General features: G+C 47.8%; 1 protein-coding gene across 1 annotated transcript in view; it reads left to right on the forward strand.

Moving 5' to 3' along the window:
* Window positions 1–19,200, forward strand: part of KLF13 (KLF transcription factor 13) — a 41,114-nt gene that overhangs the window by 13,069 nt on the left and 8,845 nt on the right. The window lies entirely within an intron of this gene.

Raw genomic sequence — 19,200 nt, forward strand, 5'->3', positions numbered from 1 at the left:
CAAAAACCATTTGGGATCCGTTTGAGGAAAGAGCATCATTTCAGCATCCCCAAAGTGCAATGCAATTGTCTTCTTCGATTGATTGATTGATTGATTGATTGACTGACTGATTTGATTCTATACCGCCCTTCCAAAAATGGCTCAATGCATACAGTTGTGGCATGTCCAGACCCGGAAACCTGGAAGGAGTCTATTTCAGCCACGTGGTTTGCAGTTCTGTTTTATAACTTCAGGCAGGCCTTCGTTTCCCCCCTCCTTCTCTGTTCCAAATCCTCCCGGATCAGCTGTTTGGATGTCAGATGTTGCTGACAGAGCAAAAAGAGAGAGAGAGAAACCACAGCTCAAATTAAGGGCAGCCATCTCAGAAGTCGTTTCTTGAAGGATCTCTTTGCTGTGTACATTTCTATTTCTGTTGTTTGCTGGTCACCCACTTGGCTTTTGCTGGAGACGGGGCTCACGTGGTCGGTGAGATCATTATCTTACTGTATATTGTGAGACAACAGTCAGACAATGAGGGTTATTTAAGTGCAGGCTCAGAGGCCAGACAAACGTATCCTGTGTTTTTCAAAGGCTGCCATTTCAGCAGTTTGTGTTTGGAACATCCACTTTGGCTTTTTTTGTAAAGGGGGTGGGGAGAGGAAAAACTCTAATGGTGTAATTCTGCAACTGGCAACAGAAGATCTTTGGAGCAGGGATTTCAGAGCTGGCTAAAGTCATTGTGGTGCCTGGGGCAGAAAAACCAAATGGATGCCCTCGTATTACTGGGAGGCACAAAACTCTGGGAAGTTCTTCTGCACAAGGGGAGCTGTGCTGGAGCATGTCCACTTTACACACAAGGGTGCCAAGCCCTTCTTCGGGCCTGTCTGGAGTGCAGGGGGAAGTGGTATAGTTCCCCCACCTAGGACTGCTAACCAGCCAGTATTGCACTGGTTTGGTAATGGAAGCCATAGTCTTTCAAGTAACTAGGAAATGCCAGATTCTGCCAAGCCCTATCCATCAAGAGTCTAGAACCACATGCTGATACCACCACTGCTAAAAGGATTCAGGACTTGGCAGATGGACAGAAATCTGGGCAAACCTGGAAGTTGTCATACCCAATTCTCATAGCCGGGATCCAGGCTCAAGTCCCCTCCGCACCACTTCCCATGACTAAAGGTTCTCTTCCATCTGCTGGATGCTGCGGTCCTTTACTTCTTGACCATACCCTCCTGGGCTGGGACCAATTAAAAGCCAGCACTCAGATTCTAGGTGTTCCTGCCCAAACAGGCACCAGAGAATCTCTGCATGTTCAAAACCAACCTGGCAGAAAGCACCCCAAGCTGAACTCCAACCCCACCTGTCACCTGAAGCTGGTGCAGAAGAAGAATACCTTTACCCCCTGGCTCTGTTGACTGTGTCAACCAACCCTCAAGAGGATTCATTCATACCACAGAGTCTTAGACAGGGAATGGCCCATCATTTCATGCATCTGACTCCCACGCGGCCTCGCCTCTTGAGCCTTGACCTTTTCTGCAGGCACTTCACAATCTCAAGGAGAAAACAACGTCACTTCTCTTATCAAAGAGGAATGATCTTGCTTCAAAAATGTATTTGGTTTTCACATTGCTGCGCAGTTCTGTTACACCTCCTGTTTCCTGCAGGACTGCCGGACTGGAATGGCTACTGTGGACTCTGCAGGATTTTGCCAAACAAAAACCAAGGCTTATCATGGGCACAGAGGAGCAGGGTTGCACTTCCTGCCCTCAGGGAACCTTCCCCACATTGCTGGGTCTGCCATAGAGCTCCTGTACATTTGTGAGTACTCGGCCAGGGTCAGGCTCCAGGCAGGAGGGTCCCAAGACCAGGGGAAGGCAGCTGCCTGCCACTGCCAGAGGGCCAGATGGGGCACAGTTGGGAGGAGAGCTGGTCTGGTGGTAGCAAGCATGAATTGTCCCCTTTTCTAAGCAGAGTCCACCCTGGTATCCACTTGAATGGGAGACCACATGTGTGAGCACTATAAGATATTCCCCTGAGGGGAGGGGGCTGCTCTGGGAAGAGCACCTGCATGCTCCCAGATAGGGCTGGGTCAGACTCCTGCCTGCAGTCTTGGAAAAGCTGCTGCTAGTCTGTGTAGACCAGGGATTCTCAATGTTGGGTCTCCAGATGTTATTGGACGTCAACTCCCATCATCCCCAGGCCCAGTGGCCTTTGGTTGGGGATTGTGGCAGTTGAAGTCCAATAACATCTGGGGACCCAACGTTGAGAATCCCTGGTGTAGACAATACTGCGCTAGATGGACCAGTGGTTTGACTTAGTATATGGCAGCTTCCTAGGCTCCTAACCAGGCAGAGTTCGAGTTCCAGAGATCGGGAACGGGAGCTTCAGCCAAGTCCTGAAGGGACTTGGGACAAGTTGTGCAGACATAAGGGTGTGTGCACATAAAACCCAGAGCCTGATGGTGAGAAAGATGTGGGGGCCCTTGCAGCACGTGGCTCTTCTTCCCATGCAACTCAGGCAACATCAGAAGGCCCAGGTCACGGAGGAGTTGCTGGTGCCATGGCTGCTTCCCACGCCAGTGAACGGACAATCACCAGTACAGACTTCGGCTGAGAGGGACTCTCCACAGTCTTCTCCCCAGGCTCATGCTACAGAAAAGGGGCGTGCCTCGCTGAACCAGGCTGATGTCTGCTTTTTTTTTCAAGCCCTGAGAATATAACACTGCATGAAAGAAATGGGCTCTGGGCGCTCTTAATTTATGCTTTGGCCATTAACGCTCTCCTTCCTGCTGCCTGTGTATTTAGTAGTGGCCTGTTCATCACAGCAACCCTAACAGCCATAGAACTCTAGAGGCAGCAGCTCCGAGAATACAGACGCTCTCTTCAGGAATAGCCTGTATTCCATGGTATATATCAAAACGCCAAGAGGTCTTTACAGTGCTTTCACAGAAAACAACGTCTTCCTGCCGCGTTTACTTTTGATTCCCCTTTCATGCCTTTATTTATTTAAACCCTAATTATATGCTGGGGCCACACTCTTTGTTTTTACACATTGCTGGCTATTTCCCAAGGTACATTTTCCTCAAAAGGCCATCTTGCCAGGATGGTCCCAGCTGCAAGTGTGGCTAAACCAAGCTACTTGCCACGTTTGGGACTGGGTCATACCATGAATCCACGTCTGTGGATGTTATGAGGCCTTACCTGATAAGAGAGGTGCTCTAGGCCCCTGATCATCTTGGTTGCCCTCTTCTGCACCTTTCCCAGTTCTACAATGACCACATCTAAAAAAGGACATTGTAGAACTGGAGATGGTGCAGAAGAGGGCAACCAAGATGATCAAGGGCCTAGAGCACCTTTCTTATGAGGCAAGGCTACAACACCTGGGGCTTTTTAGATTAGAAAAAAAATGACTGCGGGGAGACATGATAGAGGTCCACAAAAACCATGCATGGTGTGAAGAAAGTAGATAGAGAGAAATTCTTCTCCCTCTCACATAACACTAGAACCAAGGGTCATCCCATGAAATTGATTGCTGGGAAATCTAGGACCAACAAAGGGAAGTACTTTTTCACACAACGCATAATCAGCTTGTGGAATTCTCTGCCACAAGATGTGGAGTCAGCCCACAACCTGGATGGCTTTTAAGAGGGGTTTGGATAACTTCATGGAGGAGAGGTCTATGAACAGCTACTAGTCAGAGGGCTATAGGCCACCTCCAGCCTCAGAGGCAGGATGCTTCTGAGAACCAGTTGCAGGGGAGTAACAGCAGGAGAGAGGGCATGCCCTCAACTTCTGCCTGCGGCTTCCAGCGGCATCTGGTGGGCCACTGTGCGAAACAGGATGCTGGACTAGATGGGCCTTGGGCCTGATCCAGCAGGGCTGTTCTTATAAAACAGATCAAGATTTTTAAACCCAGCAATCTAGAGAAATCAGGGCAGGAGGAAACCCACATTGGGCCCTCCTGCAAAGAAGGGTGTTAATGAAGAGCAAATCCTGGGGGTACCTCCTGCAGAAGGCCACCCATCATCTGCTTGCTCCAACTTCCTGAGGGCTCAACACAACTCCTGGTTTTGATGCCAGTGAAGGTAAACTAGGAATGTGGAGGTGGGAGAGGAAAGGGAATGGACTGAATTCTGATTCATCTCCAAAAGGTATCCATATTGAGGTCCTGATAATCACCCCACTTCTCTAAACGTAAGAAGCAGGTGATAGAATTGAAGAATTCAAACAATTCTTGAATCAACCAAGAGGTCTGCTTGAAATGGAACCTTCTGAAAACTCCACGTTTGTGGCTTGAAGCTCTCTTTCTTTGCCTGTGCAGAAGCGGGTCCCTAGGAAATCAACGTGTTCCTGGGTAGTAACAGCAAGTGCAGCTTTTGATTTCTGGAAGAAGCTTTGGCAAAGTCCCTGTGACAGGTTTATAGGCACAGTCAACAGCCACTGCACTTTGTCAGGCTGTCGGAACACAGGCCTAGTGTTGAAATATTGGCCAATGAAACAACTTCTCTGACCTCCTCATTCTTAGTAGTTGGATCCTGTGTTTTAATTGGCTTCTGGTACCACACACTGCTTGAGGAGCTCCTGTCCTCCTGCTCTCTTGTGCAACAGTGTTCCTGTAACTAGTGGGAGGCAAGGGAGGAGCAGACCCTTTTCTCCACTTCCCACTGCATAACATCCATGACCTCATGATATCAGACCTTGCCTCTGCTTTAAAGAGCCTTCTGTGGAAGGCCAAGGTGCAGGAAGAGGAAGCCGAGTCCTAGAAGTAAACAGTTGGTTACAAAGATGGCATTGTCAACATAGGTTTGAATTCCTGGACCACGGACTGCATTGCCAATACGAAGGACTCCTGGCAAGAGAAGTCCTGCATATGCACCTCTTGAGGACTGAGAACATACAGGTGAAACTCGGAAAATTAGAATATCGTGCAAAATTCCATTAATTTCAGTAATGCAAATTAAAAGGTGAAACTGATATATGAGACAGACGCATTACATGCAAAGCGAGATAAGTCAAGCCTTAATTTGTTATAATTGTGATGATCATGGCGTACAGCTCATGAAAACCCCAAATCCACACTCCCAGAAAATCAGAATATTACATGGAACCAAGAAGACAAGGATTGAAGAATAGAACAATATCGGACCTCTGAAAAGTATACAGTGTACTGTGCTTGATTGGCCAGCAAACTCGCCCGACCTGACCCCCTAGAGAATCTTTGGGGCATTGCCAAGAGAAGGATGAGAGACATGAGACCAAACAATGCAGAAGAGCTGAAGGCCGCTATTGAAGCATCCTGGTCTTCCATAACACCTCAGCAGTGCCACAGGCTGATAGCATCCATGCCACGACGCATTGAGGCAGTAATTGCTGCAAAAGGGGCCCAAACCAAGTACTGAATACATATGCATGCTTATACTTTTCAGAGGTCCGATATTGTTCTATTCTTCATTCTGCAACTAGTCTCATTTTCCTTGCACATAAATATGACTATGTTTCTCTTCTTTTTTCATTACGGTGGTTTTCTTTCCCTTCCTGTGTTCAATCTAGAAATCTGCTAGATTTCTAAAAAATGTTTATACTCTATTGCTCCTTGTTCTTTCATTACTAAGCTCTATGTTATGTGAAAACCAACCATTTAGCTCAGACCCACACAACTTGGGCCCTCCTGCAGATGTTGGCCTACAACTCCCATCATACCTTACTATTGGCCACTGTGGCTTGGGACGATGGGAACTGTAGTCCAAAAACAGCTGGAGAGGGCCAATGTTTGCAGCCCTGTCTTAGCAAGAACAAGGATCACCCTTGCTGTCTCCTGCCTTAGTCCATTTTCTGTGCCAGACATTACTGTTGGAATTTACAACCTCCAGACATTTCTATCGTTCAGTCCCTCCCACTCCTTAAGAAGCACCTCAAGACACATTTATTTTCCCAGCTCCTCCCTAATGTGTCATAATTTTAATTCTGCCGTACCTCCTTCTCCATTGTCTTTTCTTACTGCCCCCTTCTTTGTGTGCCTGTCTATTCAGATCGCAAGCATGCAGGTAAGGACTTGCCAGTATGTCATGCCATGTATGTACAGCAGCACTTTTTGTTTCTCGGATGCTTAAAGAATAATAGGAGTAATAATGATGGATTATGACTTCAGACTGCATCGGAGATCCACTTGATTGCCTGTTCCCCTGTATATTAAAATATATAACTACTTCGACCGAGAAAACTAGATGTCAGGGAGAAGCATTCTAACATAGCCTTTTTGATGCCCGTTTTCTATATGCAAGGGGATTTTGGCCCCAATGGAAGGACATGAAATCCTGTGCGCGTGCCCCCCCACCATCTAGTCTGTAGTGGTATACACTTGTTCCCTCTAACAGGAATTTCCAGATGTTGTTGACCAGCTCCCAGAACCCCCAGCCATGAGCCAAAGGCCATTACATCTCGGGATGCTGGGAATTGTAGTGAACAACATCTGGGGATCCCTGTTAGAGGGAACATGGGTGGTACCATCCAGAAACTTGCTTATCACCTTCTCTGCAGTTGGTGAGATCTAGAAGTGATAACCTAATTTAGGGCCAAGGAGGAATGTTACCCAGCACCTAGTTGTCTAGCAGCTCTGATGTGTTTTGCGGTTCCCTGTAGTGCGCACGTCACTGAGTCATCTGGATTGCTTTACAAAACAGTCTGTAGCTGCAGGCCCTTCTGGTCCCATGTGATTACCAAAAAGCCAGCGCTTTCTTGTTCCTGCTTTGAGCACTGTTAGAGCTGGCAATCTGGAGGCACCATTCAGTCTTCACTCCGTGAGACTGTTCAGACTGCAGCACACAGCACAGAGCACGAGTTTATTATTATTATTTTAACTATATTTATTGCGGAAAGAGTATGAGGCTTTGTGAGGCCAGATGGGACGCTGCAGTACCACTTTCTGACCAGCTCAGCATTGGTGGCACTGAAGAGCAGAACTGGACAGCAGCGCCCTCTTTGGGTGATGCAGAGAGTACAGGGAATAAGATGCTGGGAGATCAGTTTTCTGCAGAATGGATGGGTGTTGGGAGAGCAAGACAGCTCAATCATTCTGGTGTGCAGAGTGGAACTACAGCAGCCAAACCACTAGGATGCTGTTTTCTGAGTTAAGGCAAAATATTGTATTTATTATTATTAAGAATCCTTATAGACTGCTTATCATCCAAAAAAAAAGCTCTCAAAGTGGTCCGTGCAGGAAAAGGAATCAGAAAATGGTAATCAGTAGTGATTGGTATATCTGTAGGCGTTCCAACGTTTTGTGCAAATGCAGAAAAAAAATGTGGAAGTCAATATCCTAAGACGCTACCTCTGTGTACTATTTTGCAAGAGTCAGACATTGGTGTGCCATGAATTCAGTTCAGGGTATGCTGGGAATTCAGAAAGGTTTTAGTGTAACTCCGCAAGTTGCCATCAGATACCAGCGGATCTCCTCTGCCCCACGTGAAAGAAAATGCAGTTGGGAAGTGTCCCTACCCAACCCTCGGAGAAAGCCTGGGGACAAAGCCCACTGGGAGGTTCTCCAGCTAAGAGCCCACTGCAATTCATGGGTGCTGCACATCAGCACAGGGCTTCATTCTTGTGGGATTTGCAGAGGAGAACTTCCTGGTGGATTAGGCCCTGGGATGACACTGCTTAATGGAAACTGTGTGTTGACTTATACCTCAGCCAGGAGCTCATCAGCTTGGCAGAGTTTTCACCCCCTTCTGGTGGTGGGTATGTGTGGAAAAAGGAACGGGGGATGTCTTTCTTGGCTTTCTTTGTCCATCTGCCTAACTTTTCCACTCTCTGCTGTATTTATCCTTACAGCAGGTGAACCTCGTCATCACAAAATGCCAGACACACCGCGGCTAATTTTAGTCCACAGCCTTGTTGGGAGAGCAAGCTGCCCTTCACACATGCAGACGTATGCCACTAACACACTACTTGCTTGGCTGCTTTTTTCTTTCTCCCCTTTTTATAAAACACGGGCTCTGTTTTGAACTGCACCATGGCTGATGGGCTGCCGTGTGGGCTCTGCCCACTGACTCATTCCGCAGCACAAGCCAGGACTCGGGCAACGGACTCCTTAACCCTCTCCGCCCTAATGGGGAGGGCTCCCTGGGGACGCTTTAGCAAGGCTCTGCCCTTCTCATGCCCCAGGCTGCTTGCAACAACAACAACAACAACGACACAGTGGAGAACTCTCCGGTTGTTCACGGCCGGAGTAAAGGGAACGGGCGTCGTCTGCTTGGGTCCTGGGTCACATACACCAAAAAGGCTAAGAAATCGCATATAGACAGGTCCTTAGGACTAGTGGCTTTCTTGAGAACTGGATGGAAAGAACATGGGGGCGGTCGGAGCCCCTGGGGCAGCCGCGGCCAGGTCATCGTCTCCATGTGCTCTGACTTTTCCTGTTTTCCAGGGACCATCTATCTTCCGGTACTTGTCACGGGTAAATCACTGCTCCCATTTTTTACTTTGGGGGATACTTTTTAACACTGGTTGAGTTGCTTGCTAGCGATGCTCTTTGTCAGAATTCAGCTCCTTCCTTCAGAGGCGCTCTTACTCTTGACTTCTGGGCCTCCACATCCCCTGGGGGCCTCCAAATCCTCTTTAGTCTGTCCCGGGCGGTGTGGTCACTGTGCTGCTGGCCTGCACTGTGCCAGGTGTGACCTCTGCTTTAGAGACAGAGGCGGTGGGGTGGGGAAAGAAATATGTGGGAGGGGTATATGTTAAGTTGCCTGATGCAATGTTTCTGCTAATGCATATTTGCATAAGTATACCTGTTTTATAATTTTACATTCTTGCGAGTTCAGTTGTTGTTTGTGCCGCCCAGAACCCACGTGTTAAAAATAGTGTGTGTGTGTGTAGGAGGATGATGCTTAACTTGCAGTGGGGGCGGGGGGGGGGGAGCTCCAAAGGCCTTTAGGTCCAGACTCCAAAATTACCTAGGTGCACCTCTCTCTTTCATAGTTAAACCAATTACTGCCTGGCAGTGGATAAATCTCATCTCTAATGTACATGGATGTGTAGTCACAGGCATGAACACTCATGAGCATCATTTAGAGCACTCCTATGTTGGGAAGCAGCGATTTAGGAAGATGCTGAAAGGCATCATCTCATACTACACAGGAGCAGGCAATGGTGAACCCCTCCTGTATTCTACCAAAGACAACCACAGGGCTCTGTGGGCGCCAGGAGTCGACACCAACCCGACGGCTCAACTTAATCTTAGTTTACAAATATACTAGACAGACAGACAGATACAGGAAGGAAGGAAGGCAGGCAGGCAGGCAGGCAAGCAAGCAAGCAAGCAGAAAATTCTGCACCAACCCACTGGCACCATGCAGAAGTGACCATTTCCACTGTGCTGTGCTGTGCCCAGTGCCCCCCAAGTAGTGGGGTGAGTCCTTTAAGGGAAATGGAGCCCTCCTGAGCCCTTGCCCCATCTTGGAAGGCATGCACAGACTGAGTGCTGGGAAGTGGCCAGGTGCTCCATCTCTCTTAAAGGGCCCTCCCAGCATGGAGGAAAGTGTAGGACTGTGTGGAGGTCAGCCCAGTGACAGATGGCTCCCACACTGAAGGTTTTCTGTCAAAGTGGGCCACACAGTGGTGAAGGCCGCTGCTTTAAGTAAATGAACCAGCACCACCTTGGCTTTGGGAACAATGCAGGAGAGAGGATTTTAGAGAACACAGAGAGCAAGACCTTCTGCAATGTATAATGGTGAGGGTCACTCCAGAAGTCATCCTTCATTACAAGTGTGTCCCTAATTTCATCTGTGACATGCTGGAGGGGATGAATTACTGGGCTGGTTCAGATATGCAAGGTTTTCTCAGTGCATATTCACCATCCTTGGGCACAGATACACCATAGTTTTTTTTTTTTTCCAGATTTCTGTCCTGCCTTTCTCCTAAGATTCTAAGTGGCATATAACAACAAAGATAAAAGCAACGTAAAATCAATGAATTAAAAAAATACAAAAATGCATTAAAACTAGGCCAACCACAGGAAGTAAAACAATAAAACAAACTAAAAATCACTAACCTGACAGAAGCTGCAAGAAGGCCTGCCAAAACAAACAAACAAACAAACAGCAAGCCCCCATCAATACCTCATTCCTTACAATAAAAGGCACGTTTTTTAAAATGAAGACTAGCTCTCATAGAAACACAGGAAGCTCCCTTATACAGAGTCAGATCATTAGTCCATCTGGCTCAGTATTGTCTACACTGACGGGCAGAAGCTCTCCAACGTTACCACAGGAGTCTCTTCCAGCCCTACCTGAAGATGATGCCAAGGACTGAACCTGGGGCCTGCTGCATGCCAAGCAGATGCTCTGTCTCTGAGCTGTGGCTCCATCCCCTAAGGGGAGTATCTTAGGGTGCTCATAAGCAGTATCCCATCTGAATGCAAACCAAGGGAGACCCTGCCAGAGGCGTAACTATAGGGGGGGCAGGGGGGGCACGTGCCCCGGGCGCCATCTTTTCTGGTCACGTGGGGGGCGCCGCCATGACCAAAATTTTTTTGATTTTTTTTAATTTTTTGTTAATACAAATGTTTCCTGCTCAGTGCAGCAAAACTGCAGCAGTCAAGGGAGCGCGTCGGTGCCCCCTTCCCCACGAGCGGTCCCTTCCGTGCCGCCTGCGCCCCCCCCCATTGCTTTGCTGGCGCCTGGCGGCCAGTCAGTGGCCTGGCGGCCAGTCAGTGGCCTGGCTTGGCGGTGGCGGCGGGCACTTGTGAGGAAAAACCTAAGTATAATGTAGTATGTTGGGGGGCGGAAGGGGGGCGCGGTGGGGGGCGCCATTTCAGTGCTTGCCCCGGGCGCCATTCTCCCTAGTTACGCCTCTGGACCCTGCCTGGCAAAGGGAGCAATTCATGCTCACCATCACAAGACCAGCTCTCCAAGGTGGAATCCAGAGTTTCCTTTCTTAGCAGACAAGGAGTCTTACTCTAGAACAAGAAGTCCTTCTCCAGGAAAAGATGGCTTGTTCCGGAGTAAGGGGAATGGTCGGTGCCACCCTGTTGGTAAGATATTTATTGTGATTTCTGTGAACCTTAATTGTCCCTGGAAAGGAACCTCCCCTCCTTCCTTCTCAGCACTTCTCAGAGGCTTGATGCTTGCGCTGTGCCCCAATCCACAACATTTGAAGCCTGCAGAAAGACTAAAACCAGAGCCAGGCTGGAAACTGGTGCAGAACTGTCAGCTCTGGGCTTTCCCTCCGGCATTAGCAAGGGAGGGAATCCCCTTTGTAGTAGCCAGACTTTTCCAGTGGGGGAAGGCAGCACCTCTGCCTCCTCAATTAACCCAGGTCAAATAAGCTGAGCTCATTTCACTGGCTCAGAAAATAATAAATGGCAGGAATCATCCAATATGGATCCATCCAATATTCTTTTGGAAGAGTGCTGATGGTAAGATTACGCTCAGTCGTGAATATTTGCAGAGACGGGAAAAAGAGGGAGCCAGGAAAATCAAACTAAATGAGTAATGCAGAGGATGCGGAGAGGGGAAAAAAAAAGATGAGGTTGTATTTTATTTTTTCATGGAAAAAGCAGAAGTTGTATTCCTGGCCACCTTTCCAGCTGCAGAGTGGCACAGATCTTGGAGGAAAAAATAGGAACACCAACATGGAAATAAAAACTGAGATCAGGTCATGATTACATGTAGGCTGGCGTGTGTGTGTGTGTTTCAGATGCTTTGAGCTTTTACAACTGTATAGTGGGAGTGGGAAATCAAAGATAAAGTAAAACACGAGGGGAATAAACAAATGCTGGAGCTTAAAATATTCCTGCTTTTTGCTCAGTGAAAGCGTGGGCTCTGATTTTGCCCCCCCCAACATGCTGCAAAGAAAGCCCCTTTCATACACTCAAACTTGCAGTTTTAAAGCCTCTATTGCCTTGAGGATGGTTCGAGGTTTGGCTTCTTGGTCAGTTTGAAGTGCCTATATAAAATCAGTGGAAGTGGAAATATTTCCCTGAGCCATGCCAAGAGTTATTTAAAGATGCTTTGTTTAAAAATACTCCTTGGTCTGCCCAGGCGGATAAAGACCACAGTTCCACCCCAAGACATCGCATTATGGTTAGACTATCTTTGGAAAGGCTGCCACCCCCGTCCCTGGTTCTGCAGAACTAATGTTCGGGCTGCCCTTTTATGTGGCCAAATGAACAAGCTGGGCCCAGTTTATACTCCCCCCCAGACCGGAGCTGTGATTCACATGGCAGAGGAGCTGGACCTCTGACTCATCCTTTAGACATCACACCATGTGGGGAGCAGACGCTCCAGGCAGAGGGCTGGCACGCACCATGGCTTGAGTTGTACCACCAGGCCACTGTGAACGCAGGTGCTGGGGGGAGGGCACTCCTGGCACTTCAACCACACAAATGGAAGCACTAGGCTGAAGACCCAGGTTGCCATAAAAACATTGGAAGCCGCCTTCTACCAATTCAGGCCCTTCGTCCATCTCGCTCAGTATTGTCTTCACAGACAGGCAGCGGCTTCTCCAACGTTGCAGGCAGGAGTCTCTCTCAGCCCTATTTTGGAGATGCTGCCAGGGAGGGAACTGGGAACCTTCTGCATGCAAAGCAGATGCTCTAGGGCCGGGATTCTCAACATTGGGTCTCCAGATGTTACTGGACTTCAGCTCCCATAATCCCTCTCCCCAGTGGCCTTTGGTTGGGGATTATGGGAGTTGAAGTCCAACAACATCTGGGGACCGAACGTTGAGAATCCCTGTTCTAGGGAATGTAGGAAAATGAATGCAAGGAATGCCCTCTGAAAAGCCCGGGTTCTTTCCAAAGGGCCATAGGACAATGGCCATTGGCCATTGGGGAATTCAGTGCATTTCAAGGTCATTTGGAAGGACATAGGAAGCTGCCATATACTGAGTCAGGCCATTGGTCTATCTAGATCAGTATTGTCTACACAGATTGGCAGCGGCTTCTCCAGGGATGCAGGCAGGAGTCTCTCTCCGCCCAATCTTGAAGATGCTGCCAGGAAGGGAACTTGGAACCTTCTGCATGAGAGCAAGCATGGAGGTGCTCTTCCCAGAGCGGCACCATCACCTAAGGGGAATATCTAACATTGCTCACACATGTAGCCTCCCATTCAAATGCAAACCAGGGTGGACCCTGCTTAGCTGCTACCTTCCTCTCCTGCAACTTGCATGCAGTTAATGGCATGTTGCCTCTGAACTAAGCATGAGAACATTCTTGCACAAATGTGCCCATTTCTCATATCAGAAAAACAGGGGCCAAGGTAAAGATTAGTGAGAACAAAAGTAAACGATGGATCTGAATCTCACACACACAGCAAGGCAACCAGAAGGAATTCATGGAGGGAACAGTAACTAATCATTTCCTATTTATATCATGCTTTTCAGAAACATGCCCCCCAAGTAGTTTAAGCGGCAGAGTCATTAAAATCAAACCTACAAAAACACACAAAAATTACTTACACACGCCAATGCAGAGCAGAACAAATCAAAAACTTTCCTTGCAGAAAAGACGAGTTTTCCAAACTTGCTGAAGCTTTTAACAGAGTCTAAAAGCATGGCTGCTTGCTGTGATCAGGAGAGGCAGAGGAGGCTCTGTGTCCACCCAGATAACCTGGGAAGTCAGCAAAGCATCCTGCCCTCCCGCAATCTGAACACAAAGCTCTCTGCTCTAAAGGTACATTTCAGACAAAGAGGAGACTTATTGTGCTTTGTCTCAGCCAGAGGAAAGAAATGCAAAATCTTTAGCTTCCAGCCATTACAAAAACACAGTAAACAATGGGACACAGAGAGGAAGATAGCTGAAAAAAAAAACTATTCTGCAAAACAATTGGTCTTAAGCAAGTGGCAAATTTACACAGAGACTGGAGCAGAAGAGATTCTAGTTGCAGCATTAGGAACATAGGAAGCTGCCATATACTGAGTCAAACCATCGGTCTATCTCGCTCAGTATTGTCTTCACAGCCTGGCAGCGGCTTCTCCAAAGTTTCAGGCAGGAATCTCTCTCAGGCCCATCTTGGAGATGCTGCCAGGGAGGGAACTTGGAACCTTCTGCTCTTCCCAGAGTGGCTCCATCCCCTGAGGGGAAGATCTTACAGTGCTCACACTTCTAGTCTCCCTTTCAACCCGGGTGGACCCTGCTTGGGGCAGGAAATGAATGTGTCCTAGGCTACCTAAAATACCCTCTTTGGCTGCCAAAAAATGTTGGGTGGAGCGGTTTTTGGCTACCCACCCAATAGTAGGTGCTTTTTAGCTGCTTCCCAAAGAACTCTTGTGTAGATATAAAGTAAAGTGTTCCGTCAAGTCGATTTCGACTCCTGGCGCCCACAGAGCCCTGTGGTTGTCTTTGGTAGAATACAGGAGGGGTTTCCCATGGCCATCTCCCGCGCAGTAGGAGATAATGCCTTTCAGCACCTTCCTAGATCGCCCGATATAGATGTTTCCCATAGTCTGGAAAACATACCAGCGGGGATTCGAACCAGCAGCCTCTGGCTTGCTAGTCAAGTCATTTCCCACTGCACCATTAGATTTAACTAAAGGTTTATTCTGCAACAGCTCCATTTTCTCCTTCTCTCTTTCCTCCCTACAAGATCCCCCGCCAGGAAAAACGTCCAACCAACTAAATAGAAAAGGTTACTGGATAGCATACAACACAGAGATCACAATTTTATTGCAGAAAACTTCTGCAGAATTCAACCTGATGCAAGAAAACTTTGCCACATTGCTGGTTCCCTAGTAAATATGAGGCAACAAGATTTTATCATCTCCCTTTCTCTCAATTGCTCTCTTTCCTGCCAGTAACAGGGCACTTGGTAGAATTTTACCTGCCCAGAAAACCACATCCCCACCCTGGTTTGAGAGACAAGGACGATATGACAGCCTGAGCGTTTCCATCCAGGATGCTGGTGCAATGCAACGAGAGCAAAGGCTCGTCTTGATTAATACCCCACGGCAGCTTGCTCCTGGGGCGCTTATGCAGAGCTTTGCGTTGCTAGCTTGATAGATTATATGAAAACAATGAATATGTCTGATAAAAGGAAGTACTTTTTCACACAGTGCATAAGAGCCAGCGTGGTGTAGTGGTTAGAGTGCTGGACTAGGACCGGGGAGACCGGAGTTCAAATCCCCATTCAGCCATGAAAACTAGCTGGGTAACTCTGGGCCAGTCACTTCTCTCTCAGCCTAACCTACTTCACAGGATTGTTGTGAAAGAGAAACTCAAGTATGTAGTACACCGCTCTGGGCTCCTTGGAGGAAGAGCGGGATATAAATGTAAATAATAATAATAATAATAATAATAATAATTAACAACAACAACAACAACTTTGGAACTCTCTGCTGCAGGATTTGGTTGAGGCTTGGATGGCTTCAAAAGGGGCTTGGATGATTCCATGGAGGATAGAGCTAAAAATGGCTAATAGTTTTGATGGCTATAGGCCACCTCTAGCCTCAGAGGCTTCTAAATATCAATTGCAGGGGAACAACAGCAGGAGAGGGGGCATGGCTTTGTCTTTCACCTTTTGCATGGTTTTGTCTTTTGCTTTTAGACTTCTCAGAGGCATCTGGTGGTAGGCCACTAGGGTTGCCAACTGTCCCACGCTGTGCAGGACGTCCCAACTTTCAGCAGGGAAATGCTCGTCCTGTTCGGGACGCAATTTCTCCCACTTTTTGACCTTGATTTAAAAACAAACAAACTTCTAAAGCTGGCACTGAGTGGCGATGGAGCAGGATGGTGGCGAGAGCATCCCCACCTCCCAAACGATGGGAAAGGAATAGCTGCTCCGTGGGGTATATGTGTGTGTGTTTTTTAAATAACAATAAGACATGACATACTTAATGATGGGGCATGAAGGAAGACAGCAAAGGGATGTTCTCTAGATGTGAGTGAAAACCCTGGAATCAGGACTCAGACATCAACTGCCAGGGACTCAGTCCAAGTATTCCTATACTTTATGGTTGTGTTCATTTTAATTGTAAGCTGCGTTTGTAGTTAATCTTGATTGAGAAGTGGAATATAACTATAGTAAATAAATAAAAGAGTCCAAATGGCTTGGAAGCAAAGAGATATTTCATAGCTTATGACCTGCCAGGTAACAGCATTCAGTGAAAGTCACCAAAAAATAGGTTTATTCATTCATTCATTCGATTTCTATACTGCCCTTCCAAAAATGGCTCAGGGCGGTTTACACAGAGAAATAACAAATGAATAAGATGGCTCTTATGGGATTAATGCAGAGAGAGAGAGAGAGAGCGAGAGCGAGAGCGAGAGAGAGAGAGAGAGAGAGAGAGAGAGCGCTTTTACATAACCTCACTTCCCTATAGAACTCACTGCTATGAAATGTACAATATTTTTAAAAGGTCTAGAAAAAAATCAGGGCAGCTGGGCATATCAACAGGCAGGGTTATACCCACAGTAAGGGAGGGACTGCCCTGGTTCTCAGAATCAGATCCTCTTTTCCGAACCCAAAAAAGCTCCTCCCACGCCCTTTCCCTAGATCATTTAAATAAAAAATGCTGACAGAACTCAATTTATGAGGGTAGCGGAACTTTCTTTGGCCCTGAGCCTTTTCAAAAAGTATGTCAAGATTCCAGATTTTTACATCAAACTCAGATCCTTGCTAATAAATAAGTAGGACAAAGTGCTGCGACCAGATACAAATTATGCTAGACATAACCCTGTAAGGAGCATGTGTGAGTGAGTGTGACTTGCTCCTTCCAATACAGCTTAAGACAAAAAGGTCAAATTGCCTACCAGGGTCTTTGATTTCCCATCGATGGCCAAGTCATGCCAATGCTTAGAGAGAGTGCCACTGCTCCACTTGGTTGGCACGGCTCAAAACAATATTTATGCTGGCTGGGAGGAGGAGATAGTTTTTAGGGATGTGCAAAACGTTTCGGGCACAGATCGATCTGTGCCCGAAACGAGCAATTTCGGGTGATTCGGGGCCGAACCGAATCACCCCCGATGCCCCCCAATATTTTTCGGGCCTGAGCCGAATCACCCCTGATCCGTGCCTGAAAAATTCGGGTGATTCGGGATGACGTCTCTTTGAATTTCCCACCTTTTTGCCTCCATTGATTTGAATGCAAAAAGGTCTGATGTGACATCTGCTCGAATTTTGGGTCCCAGGGGCAAAATAGTGGGGTGGGGTGGTAGTGCCTAATGGGTGGAGGCTACCACCCAAGTTTCAGGGGAATTGGGCAAAGGGCTGATTTTGGGGGAATTTTTTGAAGTTTTAGTGTCTTTGGGGCAGATCAGGGGCATAGCGTGGGATCTGGGCAAAAAGAGTGGGGTGGTGTGGTAGTGCCTAATTGGTGGAGGCTACCACCCCAATTTCAGAGTGATTGGGCAGAGGGCTGATTTTTGGGGAATTGTTGAAGTTTACGCATCTTTAAGGTTTTTCTCCATAAAGAAGCATTGAGGTGTCAGCAAATGTATAGCTTCACGTGGGGGGCAAAGGGGTGGCCTAGAGCAGTGTGGGGTTGGTGGTTGTGCCAGGTAGGGGCAAGGAAGCTACCTGAATTTTTTCAAAGGATTTGGGCAGAGGGCTGATTTTTGGTAAATTGTTGAAGATTACACGTCTTTAAGCTTTTTCCTCATAGGGTATACATGGAGCTTTCAGCAGCCCCATAACTGCACTTGGGGGTGCTGGGGTGGCCCAGAGCGAGTGGTAGTGTAGTGCACATAGGGTGCCAACCACCCCCATGGGTTTCTAACCCATGGGGTACAGGGTTCTGTTGTTTCTGAGGTATTCTGAGTGTGGATTCTATGATAGCAAATTAGAGTGGATTCATGGTGTTTCATTGAAAATCTCATTTGCTATCATAGAATCTACACTCAGAATACCTCAGAAACAACAGACGTGAAGCTATACATTTGCCCCCCACGTCAAGCTATACATTTGCTGACACCTCAATGCTTCTTTATGGAGAAAAACCTTAAAGATGCGTAAACTTCAACAATTCTCCCAAAATCAGCCCTCTGCCCAATCACTCTGAAATTGGGGTGGTAGCCTCCACCCATTAGGCACTACCACCCCACCCCACTCTTTTTGTCCAGATCCCACGCTATGCCCCCGATCTGCCCCAAAGACACTAAAACTTCAAAATTTCCCCCCAAATCAGCCCTTTGCCCAATTCCCCTGAAACTTGGGTGGTAGCCTCCACCCATTGGGCACTACCACCCTACCCCACTATTTTGCCCCTGGGACCCGTTTTTCCTACCCGAATCGATTCGGATTCAGATTTCATCCGAATCCAAACCGAATCAAGGGTGATTCGGGAAGCCCATATCCGGGCACAGAACAGAACGGGGGTGATTCGGTTCGGGTCCCGAACCGAATCACCAAAAACCCGAATTGCACACCCCTAATAGTTTTATGTCTGCATCCATTTTTGCTGTGAAACACTCTGACTGCATTAGTGTGCATGCACTAGATGAGAACTCCAAGGAGCTTCTCCTCCTCCAAAAGGGCGGCTCTGGTTGGCCATGGGTCACTATTTCTGCAAAACAGCACCGGGTTGGAGTTTCCGATGCTTTAGGTTAGTGGTTTTGACTTGGCTAACCTTAGTTGTCCCACTGAAAGTTTATCAGAGGTTCCCCCATGAGGAGACCAGAAATGGAGACAGGGCATAAGATTTCTTGAAAGGCCGCTTCCCCACTACTGCTGCTGCAATCACACCCTTCACTGTGCAGTTCCAGGAGAGCACCAAGTGGAGAGCAAGGCCCAAAAGGTTGGGCGAGTGTTGGTGTGAACTGAATGTGTGCCCTCGACAACATGCCTCGGGGTCTTCTGAAATGCACAAGGATTCCACAACGTGTGCGTAGGGTTTCCTTGGGGGGAAGCCACTCCACGTGGAAAGAGTTGCCCAAATGTTTGTGATGAGGCAAGACTTTGAAAGCAGAGTGTTTGTGTGTGCAAAATTTAAACTCTCCCTGCTTGGATAGGCTCGTCCCAGATGAGTTGGGTTCAGCCCCCTTCCAGCTGTGCCCCACTTGACATGAGACTCACTCCCCAGCTGTTTGAAAGAGAGCCCCTCCCCCTTCCGCTTGTTACCCTCTTCCCCAAGAGGAGAGCTTTGCCCTCGGGAAAGGCAGGAGGAAGGCTGGCAGGCAAAGGGGCGGGCTGGGCTTTTCAAGTGGTAACACTGAATGCCCCCCAAATCCCTCGAGACTTTCCATTTTTGAACACTTGTTTGAACACTTGAAAAGCCCAATCCATTTTGGATGCGAGCT

This window comes from Hemicordylus capensis, chromosome 10 (genome assembly GCF_027244095.1).
Source record: "Hemicordylus capensis ecotype Gifberg chromosome 10, rHemCap1.1.pri, whole genome shotgun sequence".
NCBI classification, from domain to species: Eukaryota; Metazoa; Chordata; class Lepidosauria; order Squamata; family Cordylidae; genus Hemicordylus; species Hemicordylus capensis.